Source organism: Bos indicus x Bos taurus, chromosome 19, assembly GCF_003369695.1.
Source record: "Bos indicus x Bos taurus breed Angus x Brahman F1 hybrid chromosome 19, Bos_hybrid_MaternalHap_v2.0, whole genome shotgun sequence".
NCBI lineage: Eukaryota > Metazoa > Chordata > Mammalia > Artiodactyla > Bovidae > Bos > Bos indicus x Bos taurus.
The window spans coordinates 40,301,514-40,323,794 of record NC_040094.1 but is presented as its reverse complement, the minus strand read 5'-3'; the positions used below and the strand labels follow the sequence as shown (position 1 = coordinate 40,323,794).

At 41.6% G+C, this 22,281-nt stretch overlaps 1 pseudogene; it reads right to left on the bottom strand.

Moving 5' to 3' along the window:
• Positions 1 to 16,447: 16,447 nt before the first annotated feature.
• On the bottom strand, positions 16,448 to 16,885 carry LOC113878320 (annotated as a pseudogene).
• Positions 16,886 to 22,281: the final 5,396 nt, after the last annotated feature.

The window sequence follows — 22,281 nt, the reverse complement described above, 5'->3', positions numbered from 1 at the left end:
CCTTGTCAGACAACCATTTTGCCTTTTTGCATTTCTTTTTCTTGGGAATGGTCTTGATCACTGCCTCCTGTACAGTGTCACGAACCTTCGTCCATAGTTCTTCAGGCACTCTGTCTATCAGATCTAATCCCTTGAATCTATTTCTCACTTCCACTGTATAATTGTAAGGGATTTGATTGAGATCACACCTGAATGGTCTAGTGGTTTTCCCTACTTTCTCCAATTTAAGTCTGAATTTGGCAATAAGGAGTTCATGATCTGAGCCACAGTCAGCTCCCGGTCTTGTTTTTGCTGTCTGTATAGAGCTTCTCCATCTTCGGCTGCAAAGAATATAATCAATCTGATTTTGGTATTGACCATCTGGTGATGTCCATGTGTAGAGTCTTCTCTTGTGTTGTTGGAAGAGGGTGTTTGCTATGACCAGTGCATTTATTATTTAGACTCCACGTATCAGTGATACCATACAGTATTTGTCTTTCTTTGTCTGACATTTCATTTAACATAATACCCTCCAAGTCCATCCATCTTGTTGTAAATGGAAAAATTTCATTCTTTTTTTTTATGGCTGAGTAGTAATCTATTGTATATATATTCCACAGCTTTTTTATTTTTTCATCTGTTGATGGACACTTACGTAGCTTCCTTATCTTGACAGTTGTAAATAATGGTGTTATGAACACTGAAGTGTGTGTATCTTTTCAAATTAGTGTTTTTGTATTTTCTGGAAATATGCCCAGGAGTGAAATTGCTGAGTCATATATTAGTTCTATTTTCAGTTTTTTTGAGAAACCTCCATTTTGTTTTCCACAGTGGTTGCACCAATCTACATTCTCACCAATAATATATGAATGTTGGTCCATATTCTTTTGAATCTGGTTTCTTTCACTTAACATTATGTTTGTGAGATTCACCCATTTTATTATATGCAGCAAAATTTCATTCATTTTCATTGTTGTATAACATTTCATTGCATGAGTGTTATACAATTTATCCATTCTACTATTGATGGACACTTGTCTTTTTTTCCCCAGTTTTTGGCTCTACATTTTTTTTTACTAGAAATATACATTCATATTTCTCATGTATCTAGGAATGGAGTTGCTATATCATAGGGTAAGCTACGTTTATCTTTCATGAAAGTTATCAAGTAGATTTCCAGAGTGATTATGTCAATTCACACTCCCATCATAAATTCTAAATTTTAAAAATTTTAGCCATACTTGCGAATGTGCATTGGTATTTCACTGTGGTTGTAATTTGCATTTTCCTGATGCCTAGTGATTTGAGCACTTTTCCATATGTATCTGTTGATATTTGAATATTCTCTTTTTAAAGTATATTCAGGTGTTTTTTTTTTAATTGGCTTGCTTGATTTTTAAAAGTAATTAGTAAGAATTGTTCATGTGTTCTGTGGTTTGCGTTTTCAGCTTTCTTTATGGGGTCTTTTTTATTTTTCAAATTTCTTTATTTATGACTACATTGGGTCTTCATAGCTGCTTGAGGGCTTTCTTTAATTGCAGTGAGTGGGGGCTACTCTCTAGTTGAGGTGTACAGGCTTCTCATTAAGATGACTTCTTTCGTTGTGGAACATGGGCTCTAGGCACACAGGCTTCAGTTGTTGTGGGTCGTGGGCTCCAGAGTGCTGGCTCAGTAGTTGTAGTTCATGGATTTAGTTGCTCTGCGGCATGTGGGATCTTCCTGGACCAGGGATCGAACCCGTATCTTCTACATTAGCAGGCGGATTCTTAACCACTGGACCACCGGGGAAATCCTATGGTATCTTTTGATGCACAGAGTTTAAAAATTTTTTTTATTAACTTTTTTTTGGCTGCACCATGCAGCATGTAGGATCCTAAGGTCCTTGACTAAGGATTGAACCCACACATGCTGCACTGGAAGTGTGGTATCTTAACCACTGGACCACTGGAGAATTCCCGAGGTTTTTAATTTTAATGAAGTCAAACATATCAATGCTTATTTTATCTCTAGTGTTTATTGTGCCTTGATTAAGAAATATTTGCCTTCCCCACAGCCATGTAAATTCCTTTCTGAAATCTTTTTTTTCAGAAGCTTTATTTGTTTTCTCTTCCACATGTATATCTATGATCCATCTCAAGTAAAATTTTGGATATGTTAGCAGTAGGAGCCAAAGTTTCATTCTATTACATTCTATTCTATTAGTGGATATTCTATTAGTGGATATTCTATCACACTAGCACAATTCATTGAAAAGTACCATCTTTTCCCCCACTGAATTGCAGTTGTGCATTTGCTGTATATTAGATAATGATATATGTGCTGGTCTGTTTCTGGGCTATATTCTGTACCAATGGTCTATTTGCCTACCCTTGTGCTAATATATTACTGTAGATTTATCTATCATCTATCTCTTTTTTTTTAAATTAATTTTTGGTCGTGCTGGGTCTTCGTTGCTGTGCACAGGCTTTCTCTAGTTTTGGTGAGTGGGACTACTCTTCATCGGGGTGCACAGGCTCCCCATTGCAGCGGCTTCTCTTGTTGCAGAGTCTGGGGGCTCTTGGCACTCGGGCTTCAGTAGTTGTGACTCTCGGGCTCTAGAGCACAGGCTCGGTAGTTGTGGCACACCGGTTTCAGTCGCCCGCAGCATGTGACATCTTCCCAGACCAGGGATGGAACCTGTGTCCGCTGCATTGGCATGCGGATTCTTATGCAGAGGACCACCAGGGAAGTCTTATTTCTAATATTCTTGCATGCAACAGTAATTACTTACTTTTTATTGATGAGTACTTTTCCATCTTATGAATTTCTCACAGTTTATTTATTCACTTACCTGTTGATGAACCTTGAGTTGATTCCAGTTTGGGGCTATTCTGAACACAGGTGCTATGAACATTCTTGTACAAGTCTTTGTGTGGACATATGTTTTCAGTCCTCTTGGATAAGACCTAGGCATGCTGGATTATAGAGTTGACATATGTTTATTTGCCCAACTATTTTCCAAAGTGGTTGTACTATTTTACATGTAGGAGAGTTCTAATCGTTTGCATCTTCTCAATATGTAGTATTTTCAGACTTTAATTTTAGTTATTTTGATATGCATACTGTTGTGCTTTTAGTTTGAATTTCACTGGTGACCGAGGACCTTGAACAATTTTTCATTTGCTTATTAGCCATTCCAGTATCTTTCCTGAAGTGCCTCTTCAAGTCTTTTGCCTATTTGAAAAATGGATTGTTTGTCTATTACTGAGTTATGCAACTTATTTACTAATTTTAGATCAGATATATGTTATGATTACTTTCATAATCATATCATCACTCAGTGGCTTAGTTTTTATTGGGATGATATCCTCATTTGGTGAGGATCATTTGGTGAACAGAAATTAAAATTTTTAAAGAATATTTTTTTATTTGGCTGTGCCAGGTCTTAGTGGTGGCACACAGAATCTTCAATCTTGGTTGTAGAATGCGGGGTCTTTAGTTGTGGTAGGCGAACTCTTAGTTGCGGCATGTGGGATCCAGTTCCCTGACCAGGGATGGAACCTGGGCTCAATGCATTGGGAGCGTGCAGTCTTAGCCACTGGACCACCAAGGAAGTCCCAGAAATTTTAATGAATTCCATTTTATCATTTTTTTTCTCTTTTATGGTTAGAGCTTTTTGTCCTAAGAAAATGTTTCCTACTCTGAGGCTGCAAAAATATTCTTCTATGTCTCTTTGTAGAAGCTTTATAGTTTTAGCTTTTGATATTTAGGTTTATGACCTATTTTGAATTAATCTTCGTGCATGGTGTGTGGTGAGGGCTGGGGCTTATTTCATTGTTTCAGCATCAGAACTTTCATTTTCCCATTGAATTGCCTTTTGGCTTGTCAAAAACTGATTTTCATCATATGTCTATGGCCATGCTGTTCCACTGATCTATTTGTCTATCCTACGCTACTACTACACTATCTTAATTGTTATATCTTTGTAGTAAGTCTTAAAATCTGATAGTGTAAGTTTTCTAAGTTTGTTCTTCAAAATTGTTTTGGTTATTTTAGGTCCTTTGCATTTCCCTACACATGATAGAATCAGTTTGTCAATTTCTATTTTTAAAAATCTGCCAAGATTTTTTTATGATGGCACTGAATCTATCCATCAACATAGGAATCATGACACCTTAACAATGTATCTTCCAATCTATGAACATGAGATGTCTCTTTGTCTTTTATTTCTTTAAGTAATATTTTGTATTTTTGGTATAGAGATCTTGCACATTTTCCATGAAATTTGTTTATTAGTATTTAATGTTTTTTTTATATTGTCAATGGTATTTTTAAATTTTAATTTTCCTGCTGTCAGCTTATAGAAAGACAATTGATTTTTGTATGTTGACAATGTTGTTGCTAAGTTCACTCATTAGCTCTAATAGTTTTCATAGATGCCTTAGGATTTTGTATGTACACAATCATGATTTACTTCCTCTCCAATCATTTCTTCAAGTTGTTTTCTTTCTTTATTGAGCTAGCTAGGATAATGTTGAGATAGAAGAAATAAAAGGAAATCTCTTCATTTCTTCCAAATATTAGGGGAAAAGCACTCAATATTGCACTACTTAATATGATATCAACTATAGGGGTTTTTCTGGGACAATGGTTATCAAATTGAGGAAATTTCCTTTTATTTCAGTTATCTAAGAGTTTTAAAGTTCATGAATGGGTATGAAATTTTGTCAAGTGCTTTTCTGAGTCTATTGAAAATGGTCAGGTAGTTTTTCTACTTTATTTTGTTAATATGATGCGTTACATAGGTTGATTTTGGAATAACAAACCAACTTTCATTGCTGGACAAAACTGCATTTGGTCATTACTATGAGTAATAATAAATAAATATGAATTTGATTTGGTATTTTTGTGTAGGATTTTTGTGTCTCTGTTTTTTAGAGATATTGGCCATAACTTGCCTGTCTTGTAAGAAGCTTATCAGGTTTTGGTACCAAGGTTATTCAAGTCTCAGAAAATGAGATGAGAAATGTTCCTTTTTTCTCTATTTTCTGAGTTTGGGTAAGGTGGTATATGTCTTGCTTAAATGCTTGGAAGAATTCTCCAGAAAAGCCATCTGGGCCTGGAGTTATCTCTGTGGGAAGAGTTTAAATGAAGAATTCAGTTTCTTTACTAAATGTAGGCCTCTTGTAACCTCAAAATTCAGAGTATTCTTTTGATATTTTTGGATATTCCTGTGACAGTTTTGGTAAGTTGTGGCTTTTTCTTTTGGAGGAATTTTCCCATGTTACTAAAATGTTCAAATGTTGACATGAGGTTGTTTTTAATATCCTTGTATTATTTTTTAACATCTGTAGGGTCCATAGTAACGTTTTCATTTTTATTCCTAATATTACTTATTTGTGCTACTCCCCCACCCCAGTTATTTTTCTTGCTAGGTTTTTTTGTTGTTGTTGTTGTTGTTTTAAATCAATTTTAGTGGTCTTTTCAAGAACCAAATATTTGACTTTTGTTGACTTTTTTATTGCATTTTTTTTTTCTATTTTGTTGATTTCTACTCTACTCTTGTCTTACCATTTTATTTCTTCTGCTTTTTTTTTTTGGAAGGGTGGTTAATTGCTGTTTTTTTTTCTAAAGGTTCTTCAAATGGAAGCTTGTCATTGATTTTTATCTTTTATGCTTTTTGATATATAAATTTAAGTGTATACATTTCTCTTTAAGCATGGTTTTAGCTGTATCCCATTATGATTCAGTTAAAAATATTTTGTAATTTCCATTGTGGTTTCTTCTTTCGCTCCATTGGTTATTTAATTAATTTCTAAACTTTGGTGGAGGGAAGTTTCTAGTTCTTTTAGTTACTGATTTCAATTTCACTGAGTTCCAAGAATACACTAAGCATGATTTTAATAACTTGAAATTTGTTAAGACTTGTTTTATGGCCCAGCATATGGGCAATTTCGTTAAGGTATAAATTGATATTTGAGAAGAATGTGCCTTCTGTAGTTGCTAGCTTCCTCTTTTTTTAATCAGTTCAGTTCAGTTGCTCAGTTGTGTCTGACCCTTAGCGACCCCATGAACTGCAGCACGCCAGGCCTCCCTGTCCATCACCAACTCCCAGAGGCCACCCAAACCCATGTCCATTGAGTTGGTGATGCCATCCAACCATCTTGTCCTCTGTCGTCCCCTTCTCCTCCTGCCCTCAAACTTTTCCAGCATCAGGGTCTTTTCCAATGAGTCAGCTTTTCACATCAGGTGGCCAAAGTATTGGAGTTTCAGCTTCAACATCAGTCCTTTCAATGAACACCCAGGTCTGATCTCCTTTAGGATGGACTGGTTGGATCTCCTTGCAGTCCAAGGGACTCTCAAGAGTCTTCTTTAACACCACAGTTCAAAATTCTTCTGCGCTCAGCTTGCTTTATAGTCCAACTCTCACATCCATACATGACCACTGGAAAAACCATAGCCTTGATGAGACAGACCTTTGTTGGCAAAGTAATGTCTCTGCTTTTTAATATGCTCTCTAGGTTGGTCATAATTTTCCTTCCAAGGAGTAAGCGTCTTTTAATGTCATGGCTGCAATCACCATCTACACTGACTTTGGAGCCCAGAAAAATAAAGACCCACTGTTTCCACTATTTCCCCATCTATCTATCTTTTTTAAATAGTAGTCTATAAATGTCAGGGAAATTCATTAATAATGTTGTTCAAATCATCCATTTCTCTACCAATTTTTAAAATCTACTTGTTCTATCAGTTGCTGAGAGACATGTTAAAAATATAAACTAAAATTGAAGGTTTATCCATTTCTCCTTTAATTATGTCAGATTTTGCTTTATGTATTTTGAAATTATATTGTTAGGTGCATATACGTTTAAGACTGTCATGTATTTCTGTTGGATTAACCCTTTTATCATCATAAAATGTACCTGTTTGTTTATGGTAGTACTACTGGTCATAAAATTTACTTTGTCTGATATATAAAAATACCTTAATCAAAATAAACACCAACTTTATTTTGGTTGGTGCTTGCATTGTATCTTTTTTCATCCTTTGACCTTTCTGTATTTTTATATTTAAGATATGTTAAGATATGTCTCTTGTAATTGGAGAAGGAAATGGCAACCCACTCCAGTGTTCTTGCCTGGAGAATCCTAGGGACGGGGGAGCCTGGTGGGCTTCCGTCTCTGGGGTCGCACAGCGTCGGACACGACTGAAGCGACTTAGCAGCAGCAGCAGCAGCATGTCTCTTGTAAATAGCGTATAATTGGGTTATTTGTTATAGTTTCACATCTGTCTCTTTTAACTGGAGTATTTAGCCCACTTACATTTCACATAAGTACTAATATGTGTGTGTGTGTTGCTCAGTCGTGTTCAGCTCTTTGTGATTCCATGGACTGTAGCCTGCCAGGCTCCTCTCTCCATGGATTTCTCAGGCAAAAATACTGGAGTGGGTTGCCATTTCCTACTGCAGGGGATCTTCCCAACCCAGGGATCAAACCTGAGTCTCTAGTGTCTCCTGCATTGACAGATGGATTCTGCACCACCTAGGAAACCCAAGTACTAATATAGTGAGGTTAAGCCTATCATAATCTATTTGTCTCCTACTTGGTCCTATATTCCCACTGGCAAAGGTCACAGATTGAAGTGTGAGGATTTGATTGGAGAAACACTTGAATAGAAACAGGAATACCAGTTAAGAGATTGTAGCAGTTGTTTGGGTGAATAAAAAGGGCAGCTTGGATTAGATTCATGACAATAAGGTTAGAAGAGATGTGGACAAATTAGTTTTTACAGGTAAGAAATATAGAACTTAGTGATTGGATTTAGGTGTGGGGTGAAAGAGAATAAAGAATCAAAGAAGACTCTTAGATTTCTGGTATAAGCAGCTTGGCAGATGATAACTATCATTTAATTTAAAGATTCAGGAGGAGAAAGAGGATTAAGGGAAAAGATGATGAGATTGGTTTTAAGAGAGGCCTGGTATGCAATTGAATATGGGCTTCCCTGGTAGCTTAGATGGTAAAGAATCTACCTGCATTGGAGGAGATCTGGGTTCCATCCCTGGGTTGGGAAGATCCCCTGCAGAAGGGAATGGCAACTCACTCTAGTATTCTTGCCTGGAGAATTCCATGGACAGAGGGGCCTGGTAGGTATAGTCCATGGGGTTGCAAAGAGTCAGTCATGACTGAGTGACTAACATTTCCACTTTCATATAGGACTGGAGGTAACATCTGAGCTGGAGATATTTTTTAAATATTTATTTATTTATTTGGCCGCACAGGGTCTTAGTTGCGGCATGTGGATCTTTTAGCTGCAGCATCTGGGACCTGGGCCCCCTTCATTGGGAATGTGGAGTCTTAGCCAGGCTGCAGTCCATGGGGTCGCTAAGAGTCGGACACAACTGAGTGACTTCACTTTCACTTTTCACTTTCCTGCATTGGAGAAGGAAATGGCAACCCACTCCAGTGTTTTGCCTGGAGAATCCCAGGGACGGGGGAGCCTGGTGGGCTGCTGTCTATGGGGTCACACAGAGTCGGACACGACTGAAGCGACTTAGCAGCAGCGGCAGTCACCAGGGAAGTCCCGGAGCTGGAGATATTAAATTGGGAACTACTAGAATATGTAGTAATTAAAGCCACAGAATGTTAGGGAATGAGGATAGAAGCAGGAACTTGGAACAAAAACTTGAGGAACATTTAATATTTGAGATGAGCCAAGGAAACTAAGAAAAAGTGGTCAAAGAGATAATAAAAGGAGAACCAATAAAGTATAGTGTACAGGAGGCTGGGATGAGAGTATGTTTTAAGAAGAGCGCAATAGGGACTTCTATGGACAATAGGGACTTCCATGGACAATAGGGACTTCCATGGCAATCCGGTGGTTGGGACTTCGCCTTCCAGTGCAGGGGGCACGGTTTGATTCCTGCTCAGGGAACTAAGATCCCACAAGCCTCAGGGCACAGCCATAAGGTAAAGAAAAATAGAAGTGGGCAATAGGTAATTGCTGTATGCTGCTGAGAGTTCAAATTAGATAGGAACTAGAACAATGGGGAATTCTCTGGTGGTCCAGTAGTTAGGACTCCGAAATCCCAGTGCAGGGAGCACAGGTTTGATCCCTACTTAGGGGAACTAAGATCCTGTATACTGCAGGGCACAGTCAAAAAAAAAAGCAAAAAACGACTAAAACAGTTATTCTACAGCATTAGAAAGAGTAGTTTGATTGGAGTCAAGGGGAAGGGGAGGTGTGGCACAAGGCTGGAGTAGGTGGTGGAGGGGGAGGTGAGGAAAGAAGATACACTGAGATCACTACACCAGTCAGAACAGTCAGAATAGGCTAGGTTTTACTATGGCAATAAACAACCCTCAAATTGCAGTAGGTTAAAGCAGAAACTGGCAACTTTTCCTGCCAAGGGTCACCTAGTAAATATTTTAAGATCTGCAAGCTGCAACTATTATCACAGGCTACAGAGACTCTGTCACAACTACTCAATCTGGCCATTGTAATGTAAGAGTAGCCAAAGTGTAAGAAAAGGGTAGGGTGTGGCTATGTTCCAACAAACCTATATTTAGGGAAACAAGGCAGGAGGGTGGACTTGGCCTGTGGGCTGTAGTTTGCTGACCCCTGGGTTAAAGAACTCTGAGGATCATTGAAAAGTGCTGCTCAGATTTCCTTCAGGTAAACCTGCCATGTGGAGCATAGTTGACGGACAGCCCCAGCTGCCACCCCTATGAATCCTTCTTTGCTTTGTATTGAGGCCGTGTTTCCCCTCTGCTTCTCAGTCACTGGGGTTCTAGTGCTGGCCGAATCCTGTGGGGTTTGGGACTCTTCTAATGGGTAATCCCTCCATCAGATTTCTGAAAGCTTCTCTTTCTGCCCAATCCTTTTCGCCTCTCCTGTCAGATTTTCCTTGTGGTCTGATGACTCTCCACACATACTGTGGCTCCTAACCCTTTCTCCTTCACAGGCATTTGCCCCAATAAATGTCTTACACATCTAACCCTATCAAGAATTCTGCTTTTTAGAGAAACTATCACAGCATCATGGCTTGTTTCTTGCTTGGGCTTCGTGGCCATCATGGGTTGACATGATGCTCTGATTCACAGTATTCTCACATCAACCCTGGTTGGATGGAGCCTCCATCAGCTAGATTACTGATGGTCACTCTGGCAGGGGGGATGGAACATGGCAAATTGTGCATTAGTTCTTTTTTTTTTTTTTTTGTGCATTAGTTCTTAAAAGCATCCACCTTCAAAGTGTTAGTTGCTCAGTTGTGTCCACTCTTTGTGACCCATGGACTGTAGCCCGCTAATCTCTATCCATGGAATTCTCCAGGCAGGAATGCTGGAGTAGGTAGCCATTCTCTTCTCCAGGGGATCTTCCCAACTCAGGGATCAAATCCAGGTTTCCTGAATTTCAGGCAGATTCTTTACCACTGAGCCACCAGGGAAGCCCAAAGAATCCACCTGGAAGTAACACATGTAACTTCCATCCACCTTTCATTGGCCAAAGCAGGTGACATAGCCATCCCTAACTTCAAAGACTGGTGCAGGGGAATCTTACCATGTGCGAGGAAAAAAGAGACACAGAATAGCGATGAACTGTCCTCGTGACAACTGCAATCAGTCTTCTATAAGTATAAGGAGAAGTGGGAGACATTGAAAATGCTTTAGAGATCAAGAGACCATCAAACATAGGAAAATTGTCAAACCATGTTCAGGCTCCATGTAACATCAAGAACCATCCTTTTCTTTGGTCCCTGTCTTTTTGGCTGTGTGTATTTGTCCAGTAATACTCAGCTGCTTGGATGCAGGCATAGTGAAAGCAGAGAGTTGGATTCATTCATTTTTTTGATACTTTTTTTTTTAATGATGTCTCCACCTACTCTGAAAGTGGGGCTTTTGTTTGTTTTGTTTAGTTTTATGCCCCAAGCCTAGAACAATGATTGGTCAGTAAAGGTACTTAAGGGTTAAAAGTGGATTCCTTCTCATTGCCTCTTTCTTAGGGATTACAAATTGTGTGGTGTATGTGTCCTTCCAAACCTTTTTATATGCATAGACATATATTTAAAAATTAAAAACAGAACATTTATACAGTTTTCTGAAACCCTTCCTTCAAAAAAACTGAGTAAATATATATTTTTTTGTTTTTTACATGCATGCACCGCTTTATTTACTTATTTTATTTATTTGGTTGCACCGGGTCTTTGTTGCTGCACGTGGGCTTTCTCTGGTTGCAGAGAGCAGGGGCTACTCTCTAGCTGCGGTGCACAGGCTTCTCATTGCGGTCGCACGGACTTCAGTAGTTGCAGTACAGTGGCTCATTAGTTGTGGCTCGCAGACCCTAGAGTATGCAGGCTTCAGTAATTGCGACTTTAGGGCTCTAGAGCATGGGCTCAGTAGTTGTGGCACGTGGGCTCAGTTGTTTCAAGGCATGTGGAATCATCCCGGACCAGGGATCGAACTCGTGTCCCTCGCCAATGCAGGGGATTCCTAGCCACTGTGCCACCAGGGAAGTCCCTGAGTAAATATTTTAAAGGATAGATTCAATATTAGAATCGTTTTGGTTTGTAAGGGACAGAAATGTAATTTAAATTGGCTTCAGCAGAAACAAAACATGGGCGAAAAGGCTTTATTTATTCACATACTAAATTCCTATGGACAGCTGACTTTAGGCCCAATTGGGTCCAGCTGCCCAAACTTTGTCTTCATGAATTTTTCACCAGTTCATGGTTTTGAGTTCCTTTGTTTGGCTTCTTGGATCAACTGTTCTATGTGAAGTCAAGATGGCCATTGAAGTTCCAGACGCACTCCACTGGCTCTTCTTTCTGAAAACTGGAAAAGTCACAGGGTGTTCTCTAATTTGATCCTCATTCTGATCACATGCCTTCCCCTAAACCATTCAATTTGCTTGAAGGAGGATGACTACACTGATTGATCAAGTTGAAGTTGCACGCCTGGGACTGGGAGGTGGAGGCAGCCCCACCTAAGGGGTCTGTGAATAGGAGAGGAGGGGTTCTCCAGAGAATGTTGGGTGGAGGGGGGCTGTTTCTAGCAGGAAGGGAAACAAGTGCCAGAAAGCTGAAACAACAGATTTCTATTAAAAGTGGAGTTGTTTTTCTCAAAGGATTTATTTAACATTTTGATGAGTACTAATAAATTGCCTCCAAAAGTGTTGTACCGGTTCGTATTCCCACCAATAGCAATGTATGTATTCTTTTTTCATCCTTACTCGTGTGAACACTGAGCGTTATCAGCTGCATTAATTTTTTGCCAATTTAATGGACAAAAATGGTAGTTCATTATTGTCTTAATTTGCATTTCCCTGACCCTAGTGAATGTGAGCAACTTTTCTTATGTTTATTAGCCTTTTGTATTTAGTCTATAAATTGTCTTACTACTTTTGCCCTTCTTTTCAATTGGGTTTTCTAACTTTTTCTTACTGATTTACAGAAGCTTGTTGTATATTAAGGGTGGTGATTAACCTTATCTATGTCTTAAATGTTGCCAATACTCCCAGCTTAGCATTCAGTTTTTAACTTTGTGGGGCTTCTCACTGTAATCAAATCTGTTGATATTTTTCCTTATGGTTTATGAATTTTATGTCTCATAGAAGTCCTTCCCATTCCCAAATTATAAAAAAAATCCTTCTATATTTCTTTTTGGTGCTTTTATAGTTTGACTCTTCATACTTGGATATTTAATCCATCTGGAATTCATTTTTATGTATGGATTTCACTTCTTTTTTCCATAGATAGATAGCCACTTGTTCAGCACAGTCTCCTTTCCTTGTTGGTTTGAAATGCTGTTTTTATCCTGTGCTAAATTCCCATGTGGTGGGAGGGGGAGACTGCGAGACAATTCAGAAGATAAACTGAATGAGAGTGAGGGGGAGAGAGGGATGCAGGGTGGCCACAGGGCGAAGGTGTGAAACTGTGAAGTAGGGAGAGGAACGTGAATAGGGAGAGGGAGTACGGTGCTTAGGTCAGTTTGGGGCATGTTACCTTGAAGTGTTCGTGGACATGAAGGACTTTTTAATAGAAAAACATAATAAAGGTTTATCTTATTATACAATATTCACCATCTGCAGACTGCTTCTGGATCTTTCTGTTGACCTATTTGCCTATTCAGGTCCTTGGTCATTCTGAGACAGGCTGGGACCTGAGCCTTTTCGCTGCAGTGCTACTGTGCTTGCTCCTGGACAGACGTCTCCTTGAGCAACAAAATACAAAGAAATTATAAGGGACTAAAAATAACTGCATGCATGCGCAGATGGGGCAAATTCTGGATAACAAGATAAAAAAAAACAAAACCCAACCACCACTTCTGAAGAGCTAGGAACAAAAGCAGAGTACTGTGAATGCCCCCTGCTCTCAACACCACCCAAGGGGTGGGCAAACCACCTAAGTAACCTCTCTGCGCCAACCCCTAGACACACCCCAACCCCCTCCCCATATAGGGAACCAGCCTGCCGCCCTCCCTGGGGAGCGAGCAAGGGAAACTCTCACTTGTTTTCGCTCCCCCCTGCTAGAGCAGGGGCCCCAATAAAGCCTTGCCTGAATTTCTTGTCTGGCCTCTAATAAATTTCTATTGATTGAGGAAGGCCAAGGTCCCTGGTCAGTGCCAATTCTACGAATGTTTGGGAAGGATCTACTATGGATGCAGATAAATCTTGTTCTTACGGTAACAGCAAATGTTTGATGGTACATTTCGATTAGTGGCGATGCAAGCAATCTGCACCCAGCCCATTATCCACATTTTTAAAAAACATTTTTTCCCCTTGGTACTCATTTTTTCTTCCAGATGAATTTTAGAGTTATCTTTCTAGTTTTCATCAAAGGAATTGGAATTTTAATCTGAAGTGCACTGGATTTATAGAGTAATTTGGAGAGAATTGACAGCTTTACCAAAGCTTTCTTCCATTGTAAGAAAGTGGCATACATCTCTCCGTTTATTCAGGTCTTCTTGTATGTCCGCAGTAAAATTTATTCCTCTGTATTTCAGCTTTAATTGCTGTTATGAATAAAATCATTTTTCTAACGTTTTAAAATTGGTTTTTGTTGGTAAAAAAGAAAGCTATTGATTTTTCTATATTTTTCTCTTAACTGGCCATTTTACTGAACTTGCTGATAAGATCTACAAGGCTTCAGTTGAATCATTGACTTTTCTAAGTAGATGATAATATAATCTGCTTGCAGTGATTATTTTACTCTTTTTCCAATATCTATATCTCATTTCTTTTTTCAGATTAACTCTTTTGTTTTATTTGATTATTACTTCTTTTTATTGACCTTTGTATAGCTTTACTGATGAATAATTGACAATACAAGGAACTAATTGTATTTAAAATGTACACTTTGATAAGTTTTCATATATGAGTATACCTGTGAAGGGGCTTCTCTGATGGCTTAGTGGTAAAGAATCCACCTGCCAATGTAGAAGTCTCAGGTTCGATCCCTGGGTCTGGAAGATCCCCTGGAGAAGGAAATAGCAACCCACTCCAGTATTCTTGCCTGGGAAATCCCAAGGACAGAGGAGACTGGCTGGCTACTGTCCATGGGGGTCACAAAGAGTCAGATATAATTGAGAGACTAAACAGCTACACCACCTGTGAAGCTATCACCAAGTCAAGATAATGAGCATATCCATTGCCCCAAGAAGATTCCTTGTTTCCCCTTTTAATCTCCTGCTCTGACTGTCCTCCACCTTTTTCTCTCATCTGTAGGAAACCACAGATGTGTTATCTGTCCCTATAGATTAGTTTGCATTTCCCTGATATTATTAATTCCTGGAATCATACAGGGCATACTGTTTGTTGTCTGGCTTCTTCACGTAGCATAATCATTTTGAGATTCATCTGTGTGTGTATCAACGGTCCGTTGCTTTTTGTTGCTGGGTAGTATTCCATTGTATGGATGTTATAATTTGTTTATTCATTCACTTGTTGATGGGCATTTGGGTTTCCAGTTGTTGGCCATTACAAACAAAGCTGTTGTGAATGTTTCCATAGAAGTCTTTGTGTGGTTATATGCTTTCATTTCTCTTGCATTGAGAACTTGTGAGTGGAATTGCTGGTCATAGGGTAGGTATCTGTTTAACATTTTAAGACCCTGGCAAACTGGTTTCCACAGTGGATGTACCACTTTACTTTTCCACCAGCAGTGTATGAGAGTTCCATTTGCTCCACATTCTAACCAACACTTGGTACTGTCATTAAAAAATTTTTTAAAGCTATTCCAGTATTGATATATCACTGTAGTTTTCATGTGCATTTCCCTAATGACTGATAATGAACATCCTTCCATATGCTTATTTGCCATCTGTATATCTTCATGGTCGAAGTGTTTGTTCAAATATTCTGCCCTTTTAAAAAATTCAGTTATTTGTTTTCTAATGAAGTTTTAGAGTTCTTTATTTATTCTGAATGAAACTCCTTTATCACATACATACTTTGCAAATACTCTCTCTTAGTCTGAGACTTGTCTTTTTATTCCTATAACAGTGTCTTTCAGATAGCAGATAGCTTTAATTTTTATAAAGTCCAATTTTTCAATTTTTTCTTTTAAAGTGTTTTATCTGAGAAATCTTTGCCTAACCGAAGGTGGCAAAGATTTTCTCCTATGTTTTCTAGAAGTTTTATACTTTTGGGCTTATGTTGAGATCTTAGATCAACTTTAAATTAATTTTTATATATGGTGTGAGGTATTTTATTTTGAATATGGATATCCACTTCTCCCAGAACCATTTGTTGAAAAGATTATCCTTCTTCCCCTTAGACTGCCTTTGCATCTTTGTTAAAAATTAATTAATCATACGTGTGTGTGTCTACTTACAGACTTCCTACTCTATTCCTTTGGTCTATTTGTCTATCTTGATGCCAACATGCAATAGCTTCCTGATAACCTTGAGTTTATGTAGTGTAAGTCTTTCAACTTGTTTTCTTTTGTATTTATTTAGTTGGCTGCATTGGGTCTTAGTTTCAGCTCCAGTTGAGGTACGTGGCCTCAGTAGCCCTGCAGCATGTGGGATCTTGGTTCCTTTGTAGAGAATCAAACCCATGTCCCTTGCACCAAAGGCAGATTCTTAACCACTGGACTACCAGGGAAGTCCCAACTTGTTTTCTTTTTGAGTGAGGCATTTGTTCTGGAAATGGTTTTTTTATTTTATTTATTTATTTATTTTTGGCTGTGCTGGGTCTTCGTTGCTTCTTGGGTTTTGCTCTGGTAGCAGTGAGTGGGGGGTACTCTCTAGTTACGACGTGCAGCCTTCTCACTGCAGTGGCTTCTCTTGTTGTGAAGCAAGGGCTCTAGGGCACATGGGCTTCAGTAGTTGTGGCTCCCGGACTCTAGAGCACAGGATCAACAGTTATGGCCCATGGGCTTGGTTGCTCTGAGGCATGTGGGATCTTCCCTGATCAGGGATGGAACCCCTGTCTCCTGCATTGGCAGGTGGATTCTCTACCACTGAGCCACCAGGGAAGCCCCCAAGCATGTGTTCTAATGCTTCTCATTGGCAGCTGCCTTGTCTGGCATTCTGTCCATATCTCTCTATCTCTGAGGTGCCAGCTTGTAACCCCCATTTGCTCTTTGTCCACCATTTTCAGCCCTTCCAGGGCTTGGAGGAATTGGCAGGCCACACTCTTGGAGCCCCAGTGAAGCTGCTAGATGTGATGTGGCTTCTCTGATGTCCCCATAGATCTTGGTCATAGAACCTACCTTGCACATCTCCAGAGATAGAGGTGCAGCACTATGGAAGTCATTCCACAGCTCTCACTGTGGTTAGTAAGGTCTTTATGCTTGGCTATCTTGATGGTGTCCGCCCATCCAAGGACTTTCAGCTTCCTGGAAAAATGCTGCCAAAGCCCTGATGAACTCCTGCTGGTTCACCTCTTTTACAGTAACTCCAGGCACTGTGGCTTCCTTGCTGCCAGCCATGGGGAAGGGCTCTCCAATGTTCCCCTCCCCTTTCCTTTTCAAGGTTGCTTTGTCTATTCTAAGTCCCTTGTGTTTCCCTAAGAATTTTAGAATCAGCTTTTCAGTTTCTAAAAAAAATCCTGCTGGGAATTTGACTGGGGTTGTATTGAATATATAGGCTAATTGGGGGAAAATTGATATTTTAACAATATCAAGTCTTCTGATCCATGAGCGTGGTATATCTCCATCTTATTGAGTCTCTTTTGATTTTTCTAAACAAGTGTTTTGTAGTTTTCAGTGTACAGGTCTTATGCATCCTTTGTGAAACTTATCTCTAAGTAGTTCATATTTTTTGTTGCTACTGTACATATTTTTTTAATTTAAAAATTTTTATTATTATTATTTTTTGGCTGCATCACATGGCATTCAGGATGTTAGGTCCCCCACCAGGGATTGACCCCACACACCCTACAGTGAAAGCATGAAGTCTTAACCACTGAACCACCAGGGAAGTCCTGGTTTTTTTTTTTTTTAATCGCAATTTCCACATGTTTGTTGCTAGACTGTAGCATTGCTAGACTATTGATTTTGTAGATTGGTCTTACACCTCACATGCATGTGTGCTAAGTTGCTTGAGTTGTGTCCAACTCTCTGCGACCCTATGAACTGTAGCCCCCAAAGCCTCCTCTGTCCATGGGATTCTCCAGGCAAGAATACTGGAGTGGGTTGCCATGCCCTCCTCCAGGGGCTCTTCCCGACCCAGGGATGGAACCCGAGTCTCTTATGTCCCCCGCATTGGCAGGTGGATTCTTTACCACTAGCGCCTCCTGGGAAGCCCCATCTCACAGTCTTGCTAAACTCATCTGTTAGTTCTAGTATCTATTTTTTTAGGTTCCATCAGATTTTGTACATGGACATTCACACTGTCTTCACATAAAGACAGTTTTAAGCCTTCCTTTCAATTCTAGATGCTTTTCCCCCCTTGCCTTAGCACACTGGCTAGAACTTTCCAGAACACTGAATTGTGATAATGGGAGTAACATCTTTGCTTTGTTCTTGATGTTAGCAGGAAATCTGAGGTCCTGTTAGGAAAAGTCACACTTTGGGTAGCTCCCTCTATGGGGTCTTGGATTCTTCTTCTCTGTTGAGTCTTCCTATTAGTACAATGCAATGTGCTTTAAAACTCCAGTATATTTTTTTCTCTGTCATTTTCAAACAGATTTTTAAAGATGGTGTGGTAAACACACGTAGCCTTCCTGAATCAGAAGTCCAGGGCTTTGTCAGGCAAAGGTAAACACAAAAGACTGAAGGTAGAGAGTTAGATGATCTTATAAAACAGAGACTCTGGGCTGAAAAAGGAAGAGAATGAAGACAGAAGGGAGCTGATGGATGGGGAAAACATCTCGGGGTCAATTGTCAGAGGGTTGAAGAACAGTTGTCCAAAGAATAAGTGAACAAAAGGAGGAGAAATGAGGTCAGAGAGGAAAATGTGAGCACTTATAGGTTGGTGAAAATGTCCAGGATGTGAACAAGGGTGTAGGCAGAGGAGACAGTGACTAGACATGTGAAGGTTGTAGAAGGCAGAGGCTGGGACTTTAGAGTTACCCAGGATGCACTAGGGGGAGGGACGCCAAAAGACTTCAATAAACTGAAAAGGCAAGGTCGGTAGACAACACCAGTGAAGACGGTAGAGGGTGGCACAGGGCTTTTACAGAAAGTGACAGAGTGATGGAAGCAGCAGTGGGGAGCTGGGAAGGACCTGATCTCACCTTCCAACCCTGGCCCTACCTCCTGACCCTGAGGTTGGGGATGAGATTGAGTGGGTGGCTGCCCCAAGAAGGGGTGACAGGACCAGCAATACCCTGGGAGATGCAAGACTTTCCCCCTACTTCTTGGGTCCCAGCTCCCCTGCCTTTGGTTACACCTGAAGATTGGAGTCCAGCCCTGACTCAGAGCCCAGGGAAAGCAGGGCTGAGCTCAGCTGTCCAGCAGCTAAAAGCAGAGAAGAGCAGAGTCTTATGTTTCCCTCAGGGGCTCACTTCACTTTTCTGAGCCTCAGTTTTATCAGCTCTAAAATGGAAAGGTTTTAGGGAACTCCTTGGCAGTCCAGAGGTTGGGACTCCACCCTTCCATTGCAGAGGGCAGGGTTCAATCCCTGGGTGGGGAATTAAGAACCCACGAGCCATGTGCTGTGGCCAAAAATGAAAAAAAAAACAACTGTTGATAATAAATAAAATAGGATTTTATACACAGAGGATTAAATAAAATAAAATAGTGTCCTAAGTGCTTAAGAATGGCCCCAACTATGATTATGTTATATTCCTTAGGTTAGACTCTAATTTCCCTGTTTCCCTGCAAAGAACTCCCTGATTTTGACCAGAAGCCCAACCACCCCTGACTCAGGCTGAATCCACCTCACCTCTTGGCAGTAAAGAGCTGGGGCCCATTCCCCAGTGCTGCTTCTGAGCCTTGAAGGTCATCCCTGAACCACCAGCTGTCACAACCTCTAAGATACTAGCATCATTTTGGGCTGGAGCCGGGTGGAATCCACCACAGGACCAGGAGCGGGGGCTGCACGTCCTGTGAGGAGAGGGACCAGGAAGCAAAGTGACCATCCAGGCCACGGGGGCAGTCTAGGCCGGTGTGGCGGGGGAGGACGGAGCTTTGCTGGTCTCGCAGCCCGTGGACGAGGGCTGCTCACCTAGGGGACTTGCAGTGACAGAGTTCATGGCTGGTTACTCTGTGTGAAGCGTCTCCTCTCTGCGATCCTCCTGTTTTCTAGATCCACAAGCAGAGAAGTCCAGAGAGAACTGCCCAAGAACTTGGAGCAATTATGGAGCCTGGCCTCTGTGCCTATGGCTCACTCCCCTCTCAATCCTTGCCTTCGTATCCACCTCAAGACAGCAGACGCTGGCTTCTTTTCCTCTCACCTCCCAACGTCTAGAAGAGGGTCCTGCTTCTCGCAGATGCTCAGAAAACATTTCTTGGTCATTGAAGGACTGTTGGGCACTGTACCAATTGGCTTATATATGTGTGCTGTCTCTCTAATCTTCCCTCATTTTACAGATGAGGAAACTGGGGAACAAAGAAGCTAAGTGCTTAGAAAGGTGAGTAGGTGTGAGAAGAGATCTGGGTTTAAATCCTGCCTCTGCCACTAATTAGCTTTGTGTCCTTGGGCAAGTCACTTTACTTCTCTGAGCCTTGGTTTACTCATCTGAAAGTGGCTCATCTCATGGGATTGGTGTGGGGTCCTAGAGTCCTGGCCCAGGGTGGAGACAGTGAGAGAGGGCTGAAGACTGGGGCTTGAGTCATTTCTTTGGGAGGGAGCCTTGCTTCTTTCCTGGGAGGTGGTGAAAGGTAAAGGAGACAGGTTTGGGGAATGGACAGACCTGTATTCTTATCCCATGCATACATTGTGGGACCTTAGGGAAGGGACTTATACTTCTTTATACTTTCCTATTGAAATTTAAATTCAGTTTCCACATTAGTAAAAAGGGGGAAAGCCTCTTGGGTTTATTGTGAGGATTAAATGAGGCCATCTTTCGAGTGCCCATGCTGCTGCTGCTGCTAAGTCACTTCAGTCGTGTCCGACTCTGTGCGACCCCATAGACGACAGCCCACCAGGCTCCCCTGTCCCTGGGATTCTCCAGGCAAGAACACTGGAGTGGGTTGCCATTTCCTTCTCCAATGCATGAAAGTGAAAAGCAAAAGTGAAGTCGCTCAGTCGTGTCCGACTCTTATCGACCTCATGGACTGCAGCCTTCCATGCTCCTCCATCCATGGGATTTTCCAGGCAAGAGTACTGGAGTGGGGTGCTATCGCCTTCTCCAGCAAGTGCCCATAGTAGGTGATTAATAAACACAGTGTCCAGGTATCCCCTCTACCAACCTTCCAGAAGAATCTCTCCAATGCAGCCTCTGTCCTGACCTTGTCTCCTTTAACCTGGCAAGTCTCTAACAGCTCTATAAAGAGTTCATTTCTCACTTTGGTCTCCCCTTCCCCAATCTTGTTTGCTCCCCCAGCCAGCTGATAGGAAGAGGACATGCTCTAGGTGGCTGGCAGTTTGAAGAGAATGCTCGCTTGCTCACTCACTCCCTGCTCCCCAGCAGGGTGTGACTTGGGTGACTCCTCCCTGTCCGCTGCTATGGGTTCTTTCTGAATCGTGGCACTTAAAAGCCTCATGGTCACATGCAGGGCGCACCCCAAGCTTCTTATCTGGGCATTCACCATTAACAGCCCCTTCTCCAATGTTAATCTACCCCCATCCAGTCTCTCTTGCTGCCATTCCTGCTCAGCCTTCTATACCCCCCATCTCCCACCTCAAGCATGCCCCTCGGCTGAGAACACCCTCCTCCATCTTCTCCACCCAGTAAAGTCCTGCTCTCTTTTCAAGGCCCACCTCCAATATCAATTCTCTCTAATAAAGCCTTTCAGACCCATTTCTCTGCAGGAAATTGCTCAACCTCCAGGCTGGCCATACATACTGTTCACAGGGGCAGCGGGATGGAGTCCAGGGGTGACAGCTGTTCAGCTCTGGCCTCTCTGGGAGGAGGGCAGATATGACTGGCCTCCTGTCCATTTCCCTTCGCCCCTACCCCTGTCCAGGCAGCTGAACATAGGCGCAGAGCCCTCCATGGCCTCCTGTGCTTGCCCCACCCCCCACGTGGGCTCTGAGCCCCAGAGGTAGCAGGTGTACCTTTCATCCGGCAGGAAGGCTCCGACTCCACCCCACTTGGCTGGGTGCGAAGCTGTGTAGTACAGATGGGGATGTTGAAAATATCCGTGACATATTCCAAACTGGCCTACTTTCCTATCACGAGAGTCTGAGACGGAGACGGGCGAGGATGAGTGAGATGGGAGCTTGGGACCTGTTCCCACCTCCTTCTTCCTCTCCCGGCTCACTTGTTAGACAGGAGAGGGGTTTGCAACCTCTTTCAGCCATCTCAGCCCGGTTCTGGGGCCATGTAGTTGGGGTGTGGTGGGGAGGCAGGCTTGGAGGAGTGAGGCTACAGTGGGCCTGGGGAGGTGGGTAGAGGAACCAAAGCCTGGGTCCTCTCTTGGGAAGCTTCCAGCCTCGGAGGCAGGACAGTGGAGGCCATCTCATTGGACCTGGGGGCTGAAGGCTTGGATTCTAGCCCTGGTTCACCTGTGAAGACTCAGGCAAGTTTCTTAACCTCTCTGGGCTTTGCTTTTCTCATCAGCAAAATGAGCTACTCAATCCTTGCTTTCCCTCCTTGAACACTTGAGTATGGGGTTGCTTTGAAGACTGTTAAGGGCCCTGCTTTAATTAATCCACTTCTCCGCCTTTCCACCTTGGCTAGGCTGTGCCCCGACATAGTGGTTTAAGGGGTCACCAGTTCCAGCCTTCGGCCTCCCAGCAGGCCTGGCAAGGCCTCCACCCTTAATCCTGGCTTAAT